We start from the raw sequence: 25,312 nt of genomic DNA, 5'->3' as shown, positions 1-25,312 counted from the left end.
GTATAAGACGCCTATGTGTGACGTAAGATGGATAGGGATACAGAGATAGGGGCAGATTTATCAGAAGTGTCTAAGGTAAAACTGTTCCAGTTGCCCATGGAAACCAATCAGTGAGTCAGAGACACAGACAGACACTGGATTGGGAATGCCAGAAACTGACAGTTACTGGAATGAGAGTGCCTGAGACCGATAGTCGCTGGAATTAGACTGCCGAGACTGACAGTCGTTGGAATGAGAGTGCCTGAGAGAGAGAGTCACTGGAATGAGAGTGCCCGAGACACAGTCACTGAAAGAGACTATCAGAGACAGACAGTGTCAGTGACAGAGATTGTCAGTGACAGAGACAGTCAGAGACACTCTATAGATACATATACAATATTTTTGTTACAGCTAAGAGCAGTTAATTACTATCCTGGGCAATGCTATTTTTTATATAAATGAAAAATTCATTGCAGCATTGTAAATTGTAGTCCTCTTATAACTGAAATCTTTTTTTATTGGAAGCATGCATAATTCCACAAAAAAAATGTAAAACCTGCAGTTTATAACTTGCACAGTCCTTCCTTTTAGGATGAGTGCACTGGTGGGAGAGGAGTTTCTGTTGTAGTCCCATCCTCTAAGGCCAACACTTTTTAGCATGTAGTTGATATTAAACATAAGTAGCTAATGGGGTTTCTAATACAGTGGATTACTGAATCTCTATTATATGGACAGGTAGCTATCTGAGAATATTGTATACTTGTATATGGATTAAAACAGTTTAGAAGGATTGCACTTCATTTTAATTAGCAGTGTTACAGAATCATAAAGACATCTTACTACAGTATCACTGTAGTAGCCATTACTCTTGTGTTAATCAACTCAAGGTCTATACTGTGACAAGTTGTGAAATTCAGTAGGTTTTGTTTTTATTGACAATGTTTCAAAAGACTTGACTAATATGTGGTTTCCTATAGTTCACCCTGTCATCACAGCTGAAAAATACATTGGCAGGTATGAACCGTTGATCATAGACTACCTCATTTAAAGTCTCAGTTCAAATGTCATCTCTTAGTTTTTGTTTTATAAATAACATTGCCTTTATTGTGGTTTCTGTTTTGTCAATGTTGTCAAGGCTATGAATCCATTTTTATTATAATAACATAAAATAAATACAAACTACAGACTCACAATTTTTTAATCATAAAATAACCAAATAATAAATAAAATAATAAAACTAGCACAAAAAACTAGACCATTTCTATTGTTTATTGATATGATATGATAATATAATAGGTTATTTTGTCAACATTAATTACAGACACATTCACCTTCATATTTTTTTTTGCAAAGATAATACATACAAGGTTAAAATGCAAGAAAAATAGAACACAGAGTGGATGTCAGGTTGAGTACCAATTTAAGGGCTGGCACTGATCGCAGGTGTTAACCATTTACATGCGGCCGGCGAAGTCACCTGCTGCGGGTAAATACTGGTGATGTGCTGGCACCGCCATCTTTGATGGGATCGTTGTTCTCCATGATGTCATCGGAGGGTAAAGATTTATTCCCATGGCAGCCCGCAGTCTGTTTGAGCCTCCAGGACCTGTTATTAGCCAGGATCTATAAGTGTGATGGAGAAATATGGACAAATTAGAAGCCTTATTCTTTAACCCCTTCACGTTTAATGATGTACTTGTACATCATAATTCCATTAAGAATGAGCCTCCACTATATGGTTGGAACAATCACAACTCCAAGGGTTAAATACCCTTCAGCGTCTTAAAAGTTGAAATGTTCAAAAACCTAAAAATGAAAATCCCCATCTCTAGAACTGACATAAAAACAAATAAATAAAATCATGAACATGTTGGGTATTGCCAGCAAAAACATCATCAGGACCCGCAAGAAATGACACCTTACACTGGTCTGTATGAAAAAGTTACTAGTGTACTAGTGTCAGAATAGGGCACAATGAAGAAAGGGTTTTGTTTTTTTGTTTTTTTTACAAAAGGTTTTAAAATTGTACATGGCAGATTAGGCAATTACACATGATGGCCCATTGACATATATGGCAACATCTTGTGGTTCAGAACTCAGTAAAAGTTAATTTGCCTGAAAACAAACCGAAAACTGGAGAGGAATGCAGACCATCTGGTGCCATAATAACACATTACCTTCCACATGTATTGTAAAAAATGTGCCATATTCCACACATTTGTTTAGCAAACAATATGGAATATTAGCTGTGGTTGTTTATATGATAATGTTTATATGATTTCTAAACTTTATGATAAATATATAAGGCCTCTTATTCTGCTCTTGTATAACCCCTTAAGGGCGCAGCCAGTTTATAGCTTAAGGCTCATCCCCATTTTTTTGTATTCTGACTTGAGTCGCTTTACATGGTTATAACTTTTGAACACTGTTACTTATCAAAACTATTCTAAAAATGTTTCTTCCTCACAAGTTATACTTCATTTTAGTGATAAATGTTGACTGAGAAGTTTTGCGTTCATTTACAAAAAAAAAAAGAAAAATGCTGAACTTCTTAAAAAATTAGCAATTTTTGAAATTCGAAATCATTGCATTTTCAGGCAGATAGATTTACGACCTAAATAAGTTGCTGTATAACATTTCCCATGTGTTTACTTTACATTTTCAGAATTTTTGAAATGTATATGAAATGGATAATTTATTTTGATGTAATAAAAAAACCCTATATAATCAACCCATTTTCAAATCTTTACCCCTCAAACTATCAGAAACAGCTTTTAGGAAGATTGTTAACCCCTTGAGATCTTCATAGTAATTACATCAAAATGGAGGTGAAATTTAGAATGGTCAAATTTTGTCAGTTATACTTTCATTTAGCCCTAAGATTTACACATTTCCAAAAGATAAGAGAAAACCCACCTTACAATTTGTTATGCAATTTCTCCCGAGTACAGAGACCCCCCACATGTGGACGTTACTTGTTTTATGGGAGCACAGCGAGACGCAGAAGGGAAGGAGTGCCCTGCAGCTGCCAGGATTTTAATTTCCTCATTGGCCCCTTTGCAGGCTCTAAAATTTTAGCTTTTCTATTATTGGGGCCATGCAATGGCATTCTTTTGCAGTATGAAATGGTTTTTCCAGTGTTACCATTTTGGGGTTGGTGTCCCCTATTGTTGAAAATTTAGGAACTTAGGAACTCAGGGCAGGAGTAGAAAAGCATCAATCCTGTACTAAATTTTTTCCTTTTTTTTTTTTCGGTGTTCACCATACAGCCTAATAATCATGTTATCTTTATTCTATGGGTCGATACGATTATGAGGATACCATACCTGAATATTTTTTCTTACATTTAACTACATTTGCCAAATAAATCCCTATAAATCTATAATTTATGCATTGCCTTCTTTCACGTGACATAACATTTTTACTTTTGTGGCTATGGAATTGATTGATGGCTTGTTTTTTGCAGGACATGTTGTACTTTGTAAAAGTATCATTCTGGAGTACATATGCAGAGATACCATCTTTCAGGCACTGCCAGCAGTCAGGCCTGGAGTCCTGATCGGACGTTGGGGCTACAAGGGAAATGATCGTCGCCCCCCCCCCCCCCCCGAAGACAGAGCAGGGTGTGTTCGTGGGGGAAAGACTCCCCAAAGACAGGTTAAATGCAGCGGTTGCACTGACCGTGCGATCGAGCCCACTCTGGCCGTCGCCCCTTGATATCACGATAACGGTTTGGCTCAGATCTCGAGTTGAACCGGCATCAGCTCTGTGTCAGCGTTAAATAGGGAAAATAGCTTGATGCTTGGTATGTTCAAGCTAATCTATAGCAATTCAAAATTTAATCACCTTTTCACGGCCACTGCAAAGCATTTTCTGCTTCAATAAGTGTGATTTGAGTGCAGCTTACGACCAGGTGTAATTTTCTGTGCTACGTATCTCAGTGTTGAGAACAAAGACCTATAAACTTGACAATCACCTTACAATTGTAGAAGGGTCATTAGAAGCCTAGATAAAGATCTCTTACATTTAGCATCAGCTGGGTGGGTTTAGGAGTGAACAACAACAACAACCACACCGAGACAACCTCCATGAGAGTTTCTGCCAGTGCAGTAAACCAGAACTAACAAGGTAAGCTATATTTATTGTCTACCTTGGTACATCACTTCTGTCACACTGACTGGACTGACTGGGAAAGATTATCTCTGTGTCATATACCTGCTATTATTGTTCACTGTAACCTAAGCTCATAGTTTTGGCAAAGGACCACTTGTAAGGTGATAGGACAGTGACTGACAACTGACAGTCCGAGGTGCCATAGTGTCTATAATACTGTCTGCCATTAAGGTTGCCCACAGAAGTGAGTCTCGTCTCAGAGATTTGCAGAGACCTGCCCTGACCAGGTGTGTGTTCCAATCCTTTAGGAGTCTGAACAGCCTTGTGGGACTTTAAGAATTTTTTTTGTTGAGGCTTAGTTTTCTTTTGGGGTCAGTAAACAGAGGTGTCGGCATCCATTGATAACCCTCTTGAGTCTGTGGGGACAAATTCCTTTGACATCATTGTGGTTGTTGACACTTGTTGAGATGGGTAGTGAACAGAGTGTGGTGACTAAAGGGCACTGCGGACCCAGGAATGCGGTGTCTCACATGAAGGGGAAGAAAAGTAGTAGTGAAGTTTTGAAGGGTTTGAAAATGTCAGATTATCCCTTGAATGTACATAAGTGGGAAACAGAGATCAGATTTAGCTGTGTACAGCCCACCACTGCCAAAGTTAAGGAAGTTAAGGAAGTATCGGTGGAGGAGGGACATTACCATAGTGACTTCCCACACCCCAGGAGACGGAGATGCTAAAAACAGGGTAGGACTTGAGGGGTCGATAAAGGACAACAGCAAACACAACCTCCCCAAGACAGCCCTGCCCATGGTGAGGCCCCTGCTTCACGTGAGGAGACAGACAACCCTTGTTTTCTCCCCCTCCCATGCAAGCTGTTGTCATCACATCAGACACAGCCACAGGTGATTAGGTACTTAATATAAAACTGACAGAAGTCCCGAAGGAGTGTTGTTATAAATCACCTGCTGAAGAGCGAGACAGGCGATAAGGGACATTTCAAAGTTTTTGATGTGGCGAGAATTTATTAAACAAAGGAAAAAAGGATGGCATCTGTCATCCAGAGAAGTGCGCTTTTAGACTTCACCCCCTTAATGCATATCAGCAGAGGGGTGGATTCAGGGAGTCAGGAAAGACTTGTTATAATTGTGGTGCCCCCAGGTTCTCCCCACACCATGTCACTAGTCACTCCCCTGTATCTGGTGATTAGAGAAAATGACACGCCCTACCATTCTTCATTGGTGGCCATCTTAGAACAGTTTGCCTTTGCCTGAGCCCCGCCAGCCATTTTTGCTATCACATGGAGGATGTGATTTTCTTAAGTCCTTGAAGTTAATTGCCCATGACTCTACTCTGTTGGCACCCATAAAGGCTGGTTGAGGATAATAATTGTTGAAAAAAACAGGTTTTTCTAATAGTTTAGATGAATATCCTAAAGAACCTTGATAGATGTCTGGAATAAAAGCCGGAAAAAGGTGAATATTTTCACTGATCCCAGATTTCTATTAAAAGAATTCTCGGAGTTGGAAGTTATGTTGTTTATTTTACATAGAATAAGTTTTAACTGAACCATAACCATTATAGAAACTCCTGTGGTTTAGAAGTGATTTTAAATTACCATGTGTAAAAGGTGTTTCAGTATCTCTATTTGCTTTTTGGAGTGGAATTTGAATGTTGCTCTTTCTTTGTTATCTCAAAACACTGACAGCATAGCCTTGAAATGAGAGAATTCTCCTTGAGATTGATAATGCACTGTGCCCTGCTTATGCCACCTTAATGGAAGTATGCAAAAACGTTTTCCAAGGAGCTAAATGAAAAACATTGCCTCCTTTTGCTACCTTGAAAGGCAGCCCTCTTAACACCAAGTATGACCTACAAGAAGTCTACAGATATGGTGTGGGATTAAGCCAAACCAGTATATCTATTCCAGAAGGAACAGACTCCCAACTGTAGACAGTACTGTTTCAACCTGGTTGGGTCTCCTCAGAACACAGCTGGATTGGCTGTGTGAGAGGCATATTGACTATATTTCTAGTCATATGCCACCTTATGACACTCTAAGGCTGCATTGAAACTGCCATATGGGGGACATATATATACAGCCTATATATGTCCCCCATAGATGGCAATGGGCGCACGGCACCCTACGGGAGCGGTACGGTGCAGCACACATGCGGTGTGGCGGGCAATGGCGGTGTGAATGTATCCTAAGACGGTGCATATGTCCCCCTTGTCCTCCACGTTGAACTTAATAACAGAATAGAAAATGAAGTTCCAGAACTTTTCTGTAAAAACTAGACTGATGTGGGTCTCTTCCTCTGTTAGCCCAGTGATTGGTCTGTTCTCGGTCAAAAAAAGACCCAGAAAGGACAGCCTTCCAACAATGTTTTTTCAATGAAGTCAATGTTGCTCAAGGGAAATAATAATGGTTCTCCAGATATCCCAGTTAAGGGTGCGGTCACAAGTGAAATGCATGCGACCAGTAACCAGCACAATGGTTGTTTAAATGAAAGACACTGGGAGTTGATTACCGATCGCATGCATTTCACTGAAAACACATATGCGACTGGGCTGAAGCCCACCCCTCTGCGCTAATGTTGTGTTTGGAAAAGCAACACTAGCGGCATGTGTGACTTACTAGAATTGCCCTTAAACTGATAGAGAACTGATTTACAAACTTTCCACTTAAATAGTGTTTCATCCAAGGGAAGCAGTGATCACGGCTGATTCTATCCTCAGATTTAAAAATGCTGACAAAATTAGCAATAATTGAGAACATCCCCACACAGCGTCATACATAGGCTGATGTTGTCCACACATTAGTATCAGTCAGGGACTTAGACATGAGTGGCATCCAGTACCTTACAGGTGATGATCTGCTCTATCAGGGACTTTAATATTTCTTCTCCCTCTTGCGGCTCATTTGCCGCAAGTTTCGCCAGATGTTTTCAGCTCCTAGCGGCACTTCTCTCACACTGCAGCCAAAAAAATACCACAGTCACCTACATTATAAAGTCATCTGGATAACAGTGCTACTAAATACTATACACTCCTCACAACACAACTGGCCACACTGTCTCCCTCAATTAAAGAAGCCAGAGTGTGGTCCTAAAAATGTATTTATAATATATACTAGATAAATTACCTGATAAAGCCTCCACAAAATTGATTGTTAGTAATAATGACCCACACTTTTCCATGTACACAACACATGATGCATTTTGCTGATGCGTTGGCAATGCATTTCAAAACACAAAGCAAACATATCATGTGACTGCAGACTTAATAATCTAAACAACCTTATATACAGTGCAACCTGGACTCCTTTATATACTATGTTTACTATTTACAGCCCCTGCCACTTTCCTGTCTCAGACTTGTGTTGGTTTCTGTGTACCAGTGAATTGTATTTTGGTTACCAGATAGTTACCACCATCCAGCAGCTGCCAGAAAAAGTAACTCTTCCCTGTCACCTTGTAGGGTAACTCAGGGACCCTTAGTTAGGTTCCAGATAGCGTGTTTGCCCTAGTCAGGGCAGCTTATCTGCTGCAAGCAGGTCCTTAGCCCGCAGGGACATCACAGGGTGAGTTCGCCACTACTTACCTAGTGTGACAGCTAGCGCTAAGCCTGGTTGTGGTTGCGCAGTCGCTGGACAGGATTCTGACAACCGATTAAGGTGACTACCTATTGTAGCTCATAAAAAGAATGCCAAGAGTGTGCAAAGCAAATATATAAGACATATTTTCAGGTGTTAAACGATATTTTGTTAAGTATATAATTCCACATGTGTTAATTCATAGTTTTGATGCCTTAAGTATGAATCTACAATTATTATAGTCATGAAAATACAGAAAACTCTTTGAATGAGAAAATGTGTCCTAACTTTTGGTATGTATTTTATGTAGACACAACAACCATGGGGGGATTTATTAATGCACTTGTGCCACAAATCTAGTGTTTTGTGCCAAAAACATCTAAAAGGCCTTGCACCACAGTTATCAAGGCTTTTAGACTTTTTTTTTGGCTGTTTCCTGCCTTGTCCAGTTGAGGGGGTGTGGCCTTCATGAGATGGGCGTGACCATGGGAGAAAGGGGTGGAAAATCGTCCGTGTGGCCATAATTCTGGTGCACAGTTTAGACCAACTAAAAGTAGGTCTAAAGTAGGATTCGATAGTCTTATACTGCACCAGAATTCATCATCACAGTGATAAGTCTAGCACAGCAAAAGACAAGTGTTTTCCAGCTAGAGACTGGCAGAACCTGAGAAAAAAAATTGTTAAACCCTCCCCCCCCACCCATGTCCCTTATTATCAGTAGCTGGAACATTCGGGGCCTCAACAACTCAGACTTTGGATGTAAAGCAATACACTCAGATTTCAAGAAATATAGACATACAGATCCTCCTAGAGACATGGACCAAGACAGAGGATGAATCCCAGGTACCCTCTGGATACAGGGAAATCTCTGTCTCTGCCCTGAAAAATAAGAATTCCAAGCAGGGCCTGAGCTCAAAAGGGATATTAACTGGTCCGTGGGAAATGACACCAGTAAAAAGAAGAGAAAGATAAGAAACATAAGAATATGCCATTCTGTCCTCAACTCTCATCTAACCTCTACCTCTGTGCAGCCTACACAGCACCACCAGAGTACCCATACTTCAATCCAGACTGCTTCGATACTCTAGAGAGGGAAGCCGCTCATCTCTAGGCTCTGGGTAAAGCTCTCATCTATGGAGACATCAATGCCAGAACTGGGAGGGAGAATGACTCCCTGGCCAGTGATGGAAACATCTACATCGTTGGAGCAGAGACTGGCTGTAGTAGCCCCATACACACAGATAGAAGCAGCTATGACAGCACACTCAACATGAGTAGCTGAAAACTGATAAATGTATGCAGCAGACTACTTCATCACTGACATGGACTCTGCAAACATCCGTCCCTTCATAATCATCCCGCAAACACATCTCTCAGATCACAACCAGCTGCTTCTATACATGAAGTCTTCCAAACCTCAGAAGACCGTTCCCATCTGCCACCTGCTATCCTATAAATGGTCAAAAACATCGGCTTAAATATATAAAAATACCCCAAACAGCCCAGAAGTCATGGAAAAGCTCTAGAACTTCTATACAACTATATGTGAGATAAACTCACAGGGGTTAAACCTTGACAGACCTCAACCATATACTATACAAAATGGCATAAATGTCCAATGTAAGGAAACACAACCACAAGAGGTCAAAAGTCAAATGCTTGAAGACCTGGTATGTCCAACAAGAATCACAGAGACCCATTCTATTCCAGCCTGAGGGAAGCCTACAACAGCAAACAACATCAATCAAAGTCCATACTCTGGAAAAATAAATACAACCACATGTCCACCAAGCTCACCTAGCTATAAGACACCCTCGAGGACAACTAAATCAGGGAACTTTATCACCACATGGTCAGTGAGGGGAAGGAAAGCAACCTCCATATCCAAAATGGCAAAACATGGAACCAATACTTCAAGAATCTCTAGAAAGATATCCCAACAGAGGAACTAAGCAGATGCCTCTAGATGCCTCAAAACTCTGCAGGCGATAACAGAGAACATCTCCTCTGGTGGCCAGATGGCATCCTAACATAGATGATAACATACACTCACCGGCCACTTTATTAGGTACACCATGCTAGTAATGGGTTGGACCCCCTTTTGCCTTCAGAACTGCCTCAATTCTTCGTGGCATAGATTCAACAAGGTGCTGGAAGCATTCCTCAGAGATTTTGGTCCATATTGACATGATGGCATCACACAGTTGCCGCAGATTTGTCGGCTGCACATCCATGATGCGAATCTCCCGTTCCACCACATCCCAAAGATGCTCTATTGGATTGAGATCTGGTGACTGTGGAGGCCATTCGAGTACAGTGAACTCATTGTCATGTTCAAGAAACCAGTCTGAGATGATTCCAGCTTTATGACATGGTGCATTATCCTGCTGAAAGTAGCCATCAGATTTTGGATACATTGTGGTCATAAAGGGATGGACATGGTCAGCAACAATACTCAGGTAGGCTGTGGCGTTGCAACAATGCTCAATTGGTACCAAGGGGCCCAAAGAGTGCCAAGAAAATATTCCCCACACCATGACACCACCACCACCAGCCTGAACCGTTGATACAAGGCAGGATGGATCCATGCTTTCATGTTGTTGACGCCAAATTCTGATCCTACCATCCGAATGTCGCAGCAGAAATCGAGACTCATCAGACCAGGCAACGTTTTTCCAATCTTCTACTGTCCAATTTCGATGAGCTTGTGCAAACCGTAGCCTCAGTTTCCTGTTCTTAGCTGAAAGTAGTGGCACCCGGTGTGGTCTTCTGCTGCTGTAGCCCATCTGCCTCAAAGTTCGACGTACTGTGCATTCAGAGATGCTCTTCTGCCTACCTTGGTTGTAACGGGTGGCGATTTGAGTCACTGTTGCCTTTCTATCAGCTCAAACCAGTCTGCCCATTCTCCTCTGACCTCTGGCATCAACAAGGCATTTCTGCCCACAGAACTGCCGCTCACTGGATGTTTTTTCTTTTTCGGACCATTCTCTGTAAACCCTAGAGATGGTTGTGCGTGAAAATCCCAGTAGATCAGCAGTTTCTGAAATACTCAGACCAGCCCTTCTGGCACCAACAACCATGCCACGTTCAAAGGCACTCAAATCACCTCTCTTCCCCATACTGATGCTCGGTTTGAACTGCAGGAGATTGTCTTGACCATCTCTACATGCCTAAATGCACTGAGTTGCCGCCATGTGATTGGCAGATTAGAAATTAAGTGTTAACGAGCAGTTGGACAGGTGTACCTAATAAAGTGGCCGGTGAGTGTATATTCGAGGAACATACTAGTGTGATGCAAGGAAGTTCAAACAGGCAGCTCAACTCTCTAGCTTGATACAAAGCTTGGCGTCTGTGTGCCAAAATGTCTGACCTGGATTTTCATGTGGAGGTGGCAGCATGAAACGACCTGGTGGTCTTTCTTTCCAACAGCACGGACCTTATGAAGAGAAGCCCATGGAATCTACAAAGTGGGTGAGATCCAACTAATCTGCAAAATAGGGTTGGTTGCTTTGCCTATTCTGTGCAGATGGGAACTTGGCTGTTGGCGTATTGCGTATTGCAACCTGACTTTGCTTTTATAATGCTGTTGTCTTCACCCTTTGTTACTAATATTGTTTGTGGAAAAGGATACTAAGTGGGCACAATGGATTTTCTTGTACTGGAACCTGTTCCTTTTTATTTCTGTATGCCCCCGATATACCTATAACTTCACAAATTTTATAGGCACCTTTTTGTGGATTTAATATCACTAACAACTCTCTAATATCCTGCTTCACTATACTGCTTTAATATACTCTCTGCTTCAATATACTGGTTTGAATAAATATTGGGCATTTAATACTGATGGTAAGTCTGCTCTGGCGTACATTAACTTGTCTGTCTGTGTTTTCATAATGTAGCTTATTTCTATTTTTCTTATTGTTATGAACATTGCTTGTGGAAAATGAGCAGCTCCTGTTGCAATGGAACTTGTTTTTCACCATTCATGTCCTTGCTGTATCTACAAACTGACTAACTCCATAGGCTGTGCTGTCCTTTATGTGCATTCAACATCATGTATTAACTGACTAATAACTGTCCGATTGTCAGAAGATACTAATATGGATAGATTCCTAGGCATTTAATACTAGGTTCATATTCACATATCAGTTTGTTATAAAACCCTGGGGTAGCTTGTTTTCTGGACTAAGATATTTATTCTAGCCTTTTGAATTGATTATTGAATGCCTAAGGAGTTGTATTTTCTGTATTACACCTTTCTTTTAAAAACAAACTCATTTTATTAACATATCTTGATGTACATTTTTGCATAATGGTTTTTGCCTGCACTTAGTCACCATGAATGTTATTGTTCTTTATCCCCTTCAGGACGTAGCCTGTTTTTAAGTTAAAGCTCAGCCCTTTTTTTTATTTGACCAGCATCTCTTCCTGTGGTAATAGCTTTTCAACACTTTAACACATTCCTGTGATTTTGAGAATTTTTTCTCGTGGGACATTGTAGTTAATGTTAGTATCATTTTTCAGATCAGCTACTTTTTTGTGGGATAAAAATTAAATAATTTACCTCGATTTCTTTTTGCCATTGTTCTTTTTATTTCCATAATTTGTTTTATGTTTCCTTTTTTTAACACATGTGAGAAGGTATTAGTAGCAGGGTTGGGCTGGGGTACCTGGGGCCCACCAGTGAAAATGATTCTATGGGCCCACCTGCTGCTTCTCTATGCAAAGGGGCTGGGGGGGGGGGCAGTGAAATGAAGAGAGAAATACTTTTGTCTCTTCCAGTGTAAGGTTCTTGCAAGCTGAGACATGGACGTTATGCTGGGGATGATAAAATAATTAGCTATGGTTTCCTCCTGGAGGCTGGGCTGTGGTTGGAGATGGAAGTGTTAGCACCAATATTACTAATTTAAGAGGTTGGCCACTTTACCTCATGTTTTTTTTTGTAATGTGTGGTTAAGGTGGGGATAGGACATTAGTCAATTTACAATACAGGTGGTCCCCCACTCGACTTATAGACCCCTAGTTACAGACGAGCCTCTCTGCTCCTTGTGACCTCTGGTGAAGCTCTGTGGATGTTACTTTAGTCCCAGGCTGCAATGATCAGCTGTAAGTTGTCTGAACTGAAGCTGTATTGATGATCATTGTTCCTATTAAAGAACAAAACTTAAAAAATTCAATTGTCTCTTAGACAAAAAGAAATTTGTTCTGGAGCTACAATTATATAATATACAGTATTGGACCTTATTAAATCATCCATGCATATGGATAGACAATTGAACCACTAACATTATTGATAAAGAGATGCTGAGAGATGCCTCACTACCTCAATGGTTAGTCAGTGACTATAGTAGTATTCAGACACAGGTAGAATTGGGATCAAGTACCTTACGGTCAAGAACTGCATGATGACTTCTCCCTGTTGTCACAATCTTCAGCCCCAAGCAGCACACCTCCGCACTGTGCAACTAAAAAGATCGCAGTCACATGCAGTCTAGTGTCATCTGAATAACAATGTCCAAAACTGTGCTCCTTAGTTGCTCTATTCTAATTATGTTGTACAAAATGCTTTCCTTATTTATTTATATTCAGTGACCTCGAATCAGTTATTCATTGTCCTTTCCCTCCAGATCTCCCTGTCCTCCCCTTCCAGACCCCTCTGTCCTCCCCTTCCAGACCCCTCTGTCCTCCCCTTCCAGACCCCTCTGTCCTCCCCCTTCAGACTCTTCTATCCTCTTCTTCCAGACCCCCCTCCCCCCCATCCTCCTTCTGGTCCTTCTGTCTTCTTCCTTCTCCAGATTACTCTGTTCCTTCTTCACTAAAATATGCATAGTTTTTCCAGGATGGGATAAGGAAAACCATGCCTCTTTTAGCTACCTTGTAGGGCAGCTCCCTTGACATCAAGCATGACCTACAAGAGGCCATCATGTCATAAGGCCTCTTGGAGGTCATGCTTGATGTCAAGGGAGCTGCCCTACAAGGCAGCTAAAAGAGGCGTGGTTTTCCTTATCCCATCCTGGAAAACTTTGCATATTTTCCCAGAATCCCCTAGTGGAGCATCCATGGCTATAAGACTCCACACACCTACTTGGTGGCCTTTATTGGCAGTCTCCGTAAGGAGAACTCTTACTTCCTGACCTTCTTCACTAAACTCCTCTGTTCTCCTTCTTAAAGCCCCTGTCCTCCCAAAGACTCCTTTCTCCTGCAGCGAAGGTATCATTGAGAAAGGATGCATGGCCGCGTGACGTCATCATCAAGCAGCCACTCATCCTGGGTCAAAGTGCGACGTGCACCGAGGAAGTCTCCCCAGGCGCGTCACACTGTAATTTTCAATGGCATCGGCATCAGTAAGATGCTGATGCCATTTCTCACTCGCATTTCAAGTATTTCAAACTGGCAGGGACCTCCTATGGCAACAGAGGCCTTTGCCATAGCGCTTGGTGTCGGGGCCCGCCGGGGCATAAAACACCCCCCAGGCGGGCCAGTCTGACCCTTATTAGTAGCAACTTTTCAGATTTTCAAGAGCTTTGAAAAATGCTAAAATTCAGTTTGGAAGTGCCCTATAAAGGCTAATGTACTATAAACCTCCACAAGTAACACAATTTTATGAACATAATATCTCAAAATATTCAAATCAGCATTTGACAAGTCTGTTTACCTTTACATTCTTTCTCTGGAAGCAAACAAAAATGGATTGGAAATTTATAAATATGAATTTTTGTATAAGATTATTCTCATTTAGCCCATATGCACATTTAGAAGGAATGTGTGGTAAATTTAGCCCATATGCACATTTAGAAGGAATGTGTGGTAAATATACATCACAAATTTTTGCCCTGCTTCCTCCGAGTACAGCAATATTAGACACGTGGATGTCAACTGCTGTTTCGGCGCACACCGATGTCCGGAACAGAGTATTAAATGGAGGTATCCCATGGAAGTAATAAGGGATGTGTCGGCGGCAATGCAAAATATGTGCAGCACATATTTTGCATTGGCGCTGACACATCCCTTAAGGGGTTATCCGGGTTTAAAAATTTCTTATGGCCGGGCTGGGGAGGGCTATTTAAACACAATAAACATGTACTTACCTCCTCCGGTGCTGCCGATGTCCCACGCCGCGGCCGGTCTTCTCTGTGCGCCGGTTTCATTACAAGTGCGCACAGAGAGCTTCCGGCCGGCTGGATGCTCCCATGCGACACCATCTCCCAGCGCTTACAACGCTGAGAGATAGGGACGGATGGGAGGAGCCGTCCACATCGCGGACCGGAAGCTCCCTGTGCGCGGCTTCCGTGCCCCTGTAAACAAACAGGGGCACGGATCGAAGGGACCGCGGCGGGGGACATCGGTGGTGCCGGAGGAGGTAAGTCCATGTTTATTATGTTTAACTAGCCCACCCAGCCCGGCCCTAAGTAATCTTTAAAACCCGGATAACCCCTTTATTACTTCCACGGGATACCTTCATTTATAACTCTGACACTCCGCTGACTGGGAAGGAACCTGCAGATTCCAAGGGACCACGGGCTGCCGATGCGTGGCATTCATATATCATATATGCATATTTTCATGCCCTCAGATAAGAGGCTAATTTTTATCATATTTTTCTATTCAATAACTATTACGACTTCACAAGGTCAGCGCACCTGTCTCTCTTTATTCTTCTTCCCTCCTCATGATATCTGAGCACCGGATGCAGGTACTCAAAGAGTTGGTTTGAAGGCTACCACAACCTCCAGTACCATTACGATTTTCAGAACAGAGTATTGTGTTTTTGGCAGGCCAATTTGGCTACAAATGTTTTGTGGTACTACAGCGTAATTGAAGAGCCCCTGACGTAAAAGTACAACAGAAAACCCATAAAGATGTCACCATTTCAGAAACTACACCCTAAATGAATTTATGTAGGGATGAAGTGAGCATTTAAATGCCCAACATGCTAACAAAAATTTTATACACAGTAAAAGGTGCAAAGTAAAATTGCATTTTTTTCTCAAATATTCCATTTTGGTGCCAAATATATTGTGCCCAACTCATGCCACTTTAGACAAACACCCCAAAATCAATACCCCATATGTGCCAATAATGTACAGGTAGCAGTACAATTGAAACCCCCGAGAAGTGACAACATCATCTTTTCCTCCTCAAAGATTTTATCTGGGGTTGTATGAGCATTTTAACCCTGAAGATCCTGGCTCAAATATTATACAAATAGAATGGTGTAGAGTAAAAATTTCATTGCAATTTCTCAAAATTTTCCATTGTAGGGTCAAAAGTATGTTGCCCAACTCATCCCACTCATCCCACCCAATGATCCAACTCATCCAACTCATCCCACCCCAAAAATCATTATTTGGGTTCTCCCAGATACGACAATACCCCATTTGTAGAGATAATCTGCAGTATGGGCACACGGCAGGGCTCAGAAAAAAGAACTGACATTCTACAGACATTCTACATATTTTTTGTTCTTGGCATCATGGAAAATTTGTAGATGCCCTTAGGTATCAGTACAGTAGAAACCCTTGAGAACTGATCCTACTTGAAAACTTCATCCCTCCATGAATGAATCTAGGGGTTAGTGAGCATTTTAACGCCACAGGAGGGACCCAAGGATAGTACATAATGGATAGTGCATAGTACAAAATATTCATTTTGTCATCTTGTGCCCAGCTCCTGCCACAGGAGACAAACACCCCAAAAATCATGATGCAGGTTTTCCCTGGGAAGGTGCAGCATGATGTATAAGCTGTGGAGAGTACATCAGGGTAAATTGTTCAGGGTAAAATTATATATCCAGCAAGGTGTGATAAATCCTAAAACAATCCTTCATGCATAAACCTGGTTTCTCAGGGGCACGTCACACTGGTAAATGGTTTGTTTCTTTATGCTCCTTTAGGAGCACACCCTACAGCTTTTTTGTGTCCTTCCCTTGCTAGCAGTTTAAGGAACTTCTCCTGGAAAGTATTGCCTTGGTACAATACATGTTTTGGCCTCGCTTCCAAAAGTACTGGCAGTCTCCAAAAATCAACTGGTTCACTACCACTTCTTGAAATTCCAGGAAAGTTCTCCTCTGGCCTGCGCATCAATGCATTATACAGTGCTAACTGCATGATGTGCATGGCCAGCTTCTTGTACCATACCCTCGATTTTTGCATGGCGTTGTGTGGCTGAAGCACCTGGTCTGGCAAGTCAATCCCTCCCATGTCATCATTGTCATAATCCAATATGCATTCAGGCATGGGGGTTTCTGTACTGGTACCTTGTACTGTCTACATATTGGGGCACATTTACTTACCCGTCCCTGCGCGAACCCTGAGGTGCGTTGTCCGACGATCATGCACAGCTGCCATGATTCACAAAGACCGTGCGTCCAATTTCCTGCATCTGTCACTTCCCCGCTCAGGTCCGCTGGAGTCCACCATCTTCTTCCCGGTGCATGTAAGTGCTTGGCTTGCAACACAATTTAAATGTTAAATCCTGCGCTCTGATCTGGGCCAGAATCGTTTTATACTGGGAGGAGGGGATGTATATATTATATGGGGCCACAATCGTTTTATACTTTGGGGGGCTGTGTATATTTATATGGGACCAGATTCCTTCTGGGGGACTGTATACAGTATATTACTAAGCTGGGGGGCTACATATGGGATACAGTATATTACTGAGCTGGGAGGCTGTACATGGGATACAGTATATTACTAAGCTGGGGGGTCTGTATATGGGATACATTATATTACTAAGCTGGGAGGGCTGTATATGTGGGGCTAGCTTTTATTTAAGCTGGAAGGGATCTGTATATGGGAGCTGTATATAAATTAATAATTAGGGGGGGTGAATAACGAGGCCTGTAAATATATGAGAGCAGGGCTTTATAAAAATAAATAACTTATTATATATATATACAGTATTTATTCATTAGGAGGTGATATATATTTACATTGGTCAGGGTAGGACTGTACAGGCAGTCCCCCGGTTACATACAAGATAGGTTCCTTGGGTTTGTACTTAAGTTGAATTCGTATGTAAGTCGGAATTGTATAGTTTATAATTGTAGCTCCAGACAAAAAATTTTTTTTGTCCCAGTGACAATTGGATTTTCACAATTTTTTGCTGTAATGGGACCAAGGATTATCAATAAAGCTTCATTCCAAACACCCTACAGCTGATCGTTGCAGCCTGGGACTAAAGGAAAGCATCCAGAGAGCTTCACCAGAGGTCACAGTGGGAAGAGGGGTCTATCTTTAACTAGGGGTCGTCTGTATGTGATGTGTCCTTAAGTAGGGGACCGCCTGTATATAAAATCATATGTAACATAATAAGAGTGGGATTTATTAGTTATAGGAAACAATGATTACTTTGCATCATGTACACCCAATGTTGGGGGGTCTGTATTAATCAATTAGGGGTGTTGTATATTGATTGGTGTGCTGTGCTTGCTATAATTCAATATTATAATATATATAATAATGAAGGGATGTTTTATATGTGTGGAAAGAGTGAGGTGCACAGTGTTGTTATCCAGGCGTCTATATACTATAAGTGACTGTGGTATTTTTAGGGACACCGGGTGGAAATGTGCTGCACGGAGCTGAAGATATCTGGCCGTGAATTCAGCAGTGATACTTCATGGATTGGAGAACCCGGAATAAAGTCCTACTGATGGAAGAGATTGTCATCTATAAGGTACTAGACACCACTACTGACTCTCACAACCTGTAGCCAGTCACACAGTGTCAGTGAGCCTGCCTGTGGGGATGTTAATTGTAAGTAAAGTTTTCAGCATTTACTAAACAGGGTTCGGGCAATCTGACAGGAGTGGGGGGGCAGCATTTTAATTTTCGCCCCAGGCTGCAAGTATGCTAGAATCTGCCCTTAAGATAATATGGTACTATCAGTAAATGTCGAAGGGTTAAACAGTCCGTACTAAAGGTTTGTAATGGGGAAGAAGATGCTAGAATCCAAAACAGATGTACTTTTCAGACAGGAATCACATTTAAATCAGGAGGATATATTCAGGTTGCATCATATGCAATTCCCACACATATTTGCAGCACCTGCGGTACTTTTATAGCAATAAAGAATATAGTTGCCTTCTCTCATATAAAGCAAACCATTGATATACAGAGTAGATAATTGTAATTTTAACTTGTACCCTTAATGTTATACTATATACGTTGGTATGGGTATATGCACCCAATGTCCAACAAACCAAATTCTTTAAGACTCTTTTTTTCTCTAGTTAATTCTTGTAAGCAAGGCTCCACTCTATCAGTGGGTGATTTTAATATGACCATGTGGCCATTAATGGACACATCTAAAATGCTGCATACTGATAATGCGAAAAGCGCAATGAACATATGTCAAGCAGCCAAAAAATGATAGTCTCAATATTTATTAGTTACAATACAAAAAACAGGAAACTCAATTGGACAAACAGTATAAAAACATTTAAAACACGAAAGTACAGATCAACTGTCTTCGTGAAAGGACGTAGCAGGTGCTGACATGCGATGGTGTCAACCAACCTGCGACAGGGCCCCCCAGAATACACCAGAAAGGATATACCAGTTAAATATCACAAACAACACTCTAGCTGCAGCAAAAAAATCATGTGACCTACACAATGTAAGGGTCTAGGCAAGAGAGGACCAAATGATGGTCAACTCCATACGTCGCCACCAGGGCATGAAGGAGGTAAAGGCCCTGACGGTGTAAATACTCCACGGAGTGGGTGTCACTCCAAGAGAGTGGATGCAGTGAACAAAGCTAGAGGACAATAGTTACCGAGTGTATGGAGGTGATCCAAGGGAGCCCGGTGGATGCCCCACGCGTATCGCCGCAAATCGCGGCTTCCTCAGGGGTGCCCAAATGAGGCTGCGTCTGTATTTAAATACCTGGTGTGTTAATGAGATCTCGCGCTGCCGGTGTGCGGCTCGGGTGTCATGGCGGCGCCCTTGCGGTCACATGCTCGGCTAGTCACGTGATCCAAAAACGTCACATCCGGTGATGTGGGTCCCCGTGACCGCGCATGCGCACTTGCATTGTGCGGCCAGTCGCCGGAGTAAAGGGAAGTATGTATTCTACTATGCAGATTGTGCGTCCTAAGAATGTTTTGGAGATAGGTCTCTTTATTACCTTTATTTCTTTTTCTATGTGGATCTATATAAGTGCAATACTAGCTAATGAGGACATACCTATTAATTATAGACGGTATGTCATGTAAGTATATTTTTTTAATTTTTTAAAAAAATGTTGTGAAGAAGACTTTTCTCCTATTAAAGTGCCTAGATGAGTAAATAAATAAATAAAATAAAGTGACCGTGCAACAGCATAATTAAAAATTACAGAAGGACACACAATGCATAAGTTTGGACCCATAGAGAAAACATAGTGTACATGCATGATAATATCTAGACAAATGTCAAAGTCATAATAAATGGGTTATAGACATACTCACACACCCAACACATACTCGCATGGGCCCATGCACAGACATACCAGCATACACACACAGCAGCCCGGGAATGGTAAAAAAGGCATATAGTAAATTGGGAACAGACACCCTAGTCCCGTTTAGGGATAATGAATATGGTAAGCTTCTTTTTCTTCTTATGTGTGTCACGGAGGACTGGACCAGCAGGACAGAAAGTCGAGGAACAAAGTTACGGAGGTTAGTATGTTAGGTCGTATAGCGATGGAAGGAGAGTGGGATCTCTGAGCTCCATGAATAGTACCTGGAGGTGCGTGAAAATAAATGCTGATAATGCTACTGAATTATTCAATTTGACTCATGAGGAATACTACTTAGATGTGTGGTGCCTACAGCGCCCTACAGTAACAGATTATTTGTTTTTCTCACACCCACACAAAGGGTATTCCCACTTTGACTTATTTCTATCCAACCACAATCTGTGTGGTAGAATTAAAGCTTCAAAAATAGGGGTTATAGGCTGGGCGGATCATGCTCCAATTTTTTTGGAGACAGAAGAGAAATATGATTAGCTCTAGAGCTCTAGAATGTGGCACCTAAGTAATTTTCTTCTGCGTCCCCCCAAATTTCACAAGAGCATAGTAGATAATTTGAAAGAATTTATTTCACACTAACAACGTTGATAATATTTCTCCAGAACTACTATGGTGCTGGCAAAAGATGTTTATACGAGGGCATTTCAGGGAATTAGCAGCAGCAAATAATATCACTTCTTCATGTATTAAAGGAAACCTACCACTTGAAGTGGCAGGTATAAGAGGGAACTACCGAGCAGCAGCTCAGGGTGCTCACCCTGAGCTGGTGCTCAGTAGTTCCCTCTTATACCTGCCACTTCAAGTGGTAGGTTTCCTTTAAGTCTAAGTACTGCCCTCACAGAGAGGAGATGATAAAGAAGTTATAACCTCAGTTGACTCATTTGAAATCCCATAAATACAAGAGAACCTTACAAAAAATAAAGGCCTCTCACTATTTTTTTGGCAATAAAGTCATATAATAAAGTCCTAGCAAACCAATTGAAAAACAGAACACCATTTCTGCTTAATTCAAAAAAATGAAAAGGTGCATTAAATGACATAGGAAATGGCTTCATATTACTTTGCACTGTATAATTTAAAAGATGATGAGGCAACTAGAAAACCAACCTTAGAGGGGATCAGAACTTTTCTAGATGGTATAAATCTACCTACCCTATCTCAAGAACAATACCAACTCTTAGTCAACCCCATTTCCCAAGAGGAAATTGTTAAGGCAATCAGGTCATTAAAAAATTACAAAGCACCAGGGCCTGATGGTCTAACAAATGAGTATTACAAAGTGCATACTGATATAATAGTACCACATCTAGCAAAGATATTTAAAGCCATTCAGTGTGCAGCATAATTCCTAAAGAGATGCTGTTAGCTGCCTTTTCAACTTTGCCTAAACCGGGATGCCTTAACACAAGCTCAGGTGGACCAGATAATAGTAAAAAATCCAGTAACACCTATGATGCATGCTTTGCCGAAGATACATAAAGGACAATCGCCTCCACCAATGCGCCCAATAATATCGGGCATTGGTTCTTTAAGTGAAAATCTATGTAGCTGGTTGGATTGTGATATAGTGTCATTGTATACCTCCATCCCACACAGTGTAACACTTGCAGCCTTACAATCTCATTTGGAAAAATTTACAGATTATACTGCTGATTTCAAGGAATTTGCCATAACCGTGTGCCATTTCCTCATTACACACAATTTTTTCATGTTCGATGACCTTTTTTACATACAGATCAAAGGCGTCAGTGTGGGGGCCAAGTTTTCCCCATTACTGGCTAATCTCACAATGTCGTGGTGGGAGGAACATAACATTTTTACAGTGGACAATCCATATGCCCCATGTATGGAGCGGTATGGCAGGTACATTGATGACATCCTGATCATTTGGCGGGGAGTTGTGTGCCTGCCATACCACTCTTTATAACATACCTCAATAACAACACAATTAATCTGAGATTTACACATACCACGCATCCCAGAGAAATTACATTCCTGGATCTCCATCTGGAGGGCAACAGTGGCAAGAACAGTGTCACAAAAACGTACCATAAACCCACATCAGGCAACACCATCCTACATGCCAGCTCACAGCACCCAACCCATACCATCCATGCAATTCCTGTAGGGGAATTAACCCGTATCAGGAGGAATTGCAGTACTTACGACTCATTCAACATTGAATCTCTGAATGCCTGTAGCAGACTGAGAAAGAGGGGCTATCCAGATTGGTCCCTGAAAAGGGCTTATAACAAGGCCAAGAACAAGAACAGACAGACACTCATCCACCCACAACGAGGTCACAACAACCCTGTCACACAAAATAGATTGGATTCACAGCCCATTCCCACACTGGTGCTACAATATAGCCCCCAATTTAAGGCTATTTCTGATATTGTTCATTGACACATTCCACTTTTAAAGTCAGATTCTATCCTAGAGCAGATTCTTGATGGAGGTTGCAGAATTGTATCAGAGGGGTCAAAGTCTCGGCAATCTATTGTCACCATCATTATATAGCTCAGAGACCAAACAAACATGGTTTTCCACGCAAGGGTTCCATAAATGTGGAGCAACCAGGTGCACTACGTGCAAGTTTGCTTCTAATAAGAAGAAATCTTTTTCTGATACTGCTGGCCAAAAATGCTTTCCAATTAAGGGATTTTTAAATTGCAATGCGAACAACGTGGTGTACATCATTCACTGCAATTTAATGTACGTTTGACATACTACAAGCAAATTTAAAACTAGGTTCACTGAACATCTTTATGATATATCCAACCCATTAGGTCGCAATCTATCAGGTGCATCAAAACACTTTGTTCAGATTCACAAAGGTGATGTCAGCTCCCTCAACACCTATGCCATTGAAAAAATTAAAAAACAGAGCAGAGGTGGAAATATAGGACCTTGACTGGCAAATAGGGAGGCTTTTTGGATTTTTTCTTTAGGAACTTGCTTCCCTCATGGTTTAAATTCAAGGAGGGAACTGATGTATCACTACTAGAGTCTTATTGATCCTGTTAAAATCAGTCCCCCCCCCCCCTCTATCTTTCCCTTTCTCTCTCCAGAGAAGTTAGAAGTCCGTTCATGTATTTTAATTGCACTAGAGTCTAGCAATCTCACTATATTTTAATTATTTTCTTTTGTACCTTTTAGATTTCCACCCATCTTGCATTATACCCCAAAGAGGAGTCCACTTCGGCCACGCAGTGCTGGTCGCCGTCCAACAGGAAGCTGTGCGTGACTTACCTCGCAGTGAAGGTGTGTGTTCCCCCGCTTCCGATTACATTCTTTACATTGATCTTCACCGCGATGCCGAACGGACCCCTTCATTACTTATTTTCCCATCTGCGGTGGTCAGCGTCCTGTTCCCTAGGAGATGAATCAGCTGACCATGCCTCCGATAACGTGACTTTCCCGAACATGTGACAATCATCGCCTCATTTTTTTGTTGTAGTGATCTCGGAGGTCCAATACAAGACATTCTTGATTCATGTTTTAAATGTTTTATGCTATATGGGGGTTCGAATTATGAGTTCGTGTTACAAATTTCTGGTATATACATACACTCACTGGCCACTTTATTAGGTACACCATGCTAGTAACGGGTTGGACCCCCTTTTGCCTTCAGAACTGCCTAAATTCTTTGTGGCATAGATTCAACAAGGTGCTGGAAGCATTCCTCAGAGATTTTGGTCCATATTGACATGATGGCATCACACAGTTGCCGCAGATTTGTCGGCTGCACATCCATGATGCGAATCTCCCGTTCCACCACATCCCAAAGATGCTCTATTGGATTGAGATCTGGTGACTGTGGAGGCCATTTGAGTACAGTGAACTCATTGTCATGTTCAAGAAACCAGTCTGAGATGATTCCAGCTTTATGACATGGCGCATTATCCTGCTGAAAGTAGCCATCAGATGTTGGGTACATTGTGGTCATAAAGGGATGGACATGGTCAGCAACAATACTCAGGTAGTACTCTTGACTTTCAGACTATAAGACACAGGGATTTTTTAGCAATATTAGTTGTATCTTATAGTTCAAAAATATGCTACATAAAGGATGCTTCATTTGTCGTAATAATTTTTCATGGCATTAGAATATAAGCTTTTTGGGGGTTTTTTTGTAATAAATAAAAAATATAAAAGATATTGGGGCACATTTACTTGCATGTTAGTGCATGGCTTGCAACACTATTTTTAAGTTAAATCCCGTGGCTTGTCCGAATTCGTCAGATCATCCAATGGCCCGCCCCCCAATTTGTGTCACATCTAAGCCGGCACGATTACAACTAAATCTGATCTATGTCCGATCGACACAATCGCCTACTAAATACCTGTCCCAGGGGCACGATCCTCGAAAACGTTGGAAAACCCGACGGAAATGCGGCTGCGGGACCCTTAGTAAATGAGCCCCATTGTCTTCTGTATTACTATTCCAAGAGAACTGATCTGTTGGGCTATATGAATGTAGCCTTAACCATATACCCCAACAGATTAGTTGTCTTCGAATACAACAGAAGGAAACATTAATACAGGAAACATTTCCCCCCTAATATAGAATAGTTGGTGTCAGCTTATTTAGGGTAACTCAAAACCAGTTAAAGGGAACCTGTCAACAGAAATTGATCAAATAAACCACTTGCAGTAAGTTGTGCAGATTAACCCCTTCAAGATCATGTTTCTTTCATAGCCCAGTGTGTTTGCATCATTCTGAGAATAAACTTTGAAGTCATTGTTGTATAAAATCAAGAAGGCGGAGAGATCAGCACTGAAGTCAAGTTCTCTTTGCCTAAAATGCTCCCTTCACTGTAATTGATGCCTCTGTGTTCAGGGACATTGTGTACTGCCTCTTCTGGAGGCTGGCGCATGGGGTCAATTACAATAGAGAGGCATCTGAGATTAGGAGAGTTTCACTTTATTGCTGAACTCTCCTTGAGTTTATACAAGCACTTTATATTTTACTACAAAGTTAATTTTCTGGCTGATGCCATCAACCTGGCCCATGAAAGAAACATGATCTGGAAGGTGTTCATGAGGTAGTGGCTTATTAGGTCAATTCCTGCTGACAGGTTCCTTTTACCTTGTGAAATGTTAACT

At 41.5% G+C, this 25,312-nt stretch overlaps 1 long non-coding RNA gene across 2 annotated transcripts in view; it reads right to left on the bottom strand.

Moving 5' to 3' along the window:
• Positions 1 to 1,265: 1,265 nt before the first annotated feature.
• LOC140133156 (uncharacterized) overlaps positions 1,266 to 25,312 on the bottom strand; it is a 120,652-nt gene continuing 96,605 nt past the window's right edge. Inside the window, exons 4-5 of one of the 2 annotated variants that reach the window (XR_011855814.1) lie at positions 6,948 to 7,061; positions 1,266 to 1,602 (exon numbers count right to left, since the gene is read on the bottom strand). This is a non-coding gene — a long non-coding RNA (uncharacterized lncRNA). The remainder of the gene's footprint in view (positions 1,603 to 6,947; positions 7,062 to 25,312) is intronic. The other variant, XR_011855815.1, reaches the window with a different exon arrangement.

This window comes from Engystomops pustulosus, chromosome 5 (assembly GCF_040894005.1).
Source record: "Engystomops pustulosus chromosome 5, aEngPut4.maternal, whole genome shotgun sequence".
NCBI classification, from domain to species: Eukaryota; Metazoa; Chordata; class Amphibia; order Anura; family Leptodactylidae; genus Engystomops; species Engystomops pustulosus.
This window is presented reverse-complemented; position numbering and strand designations above follow the sequence as displayed.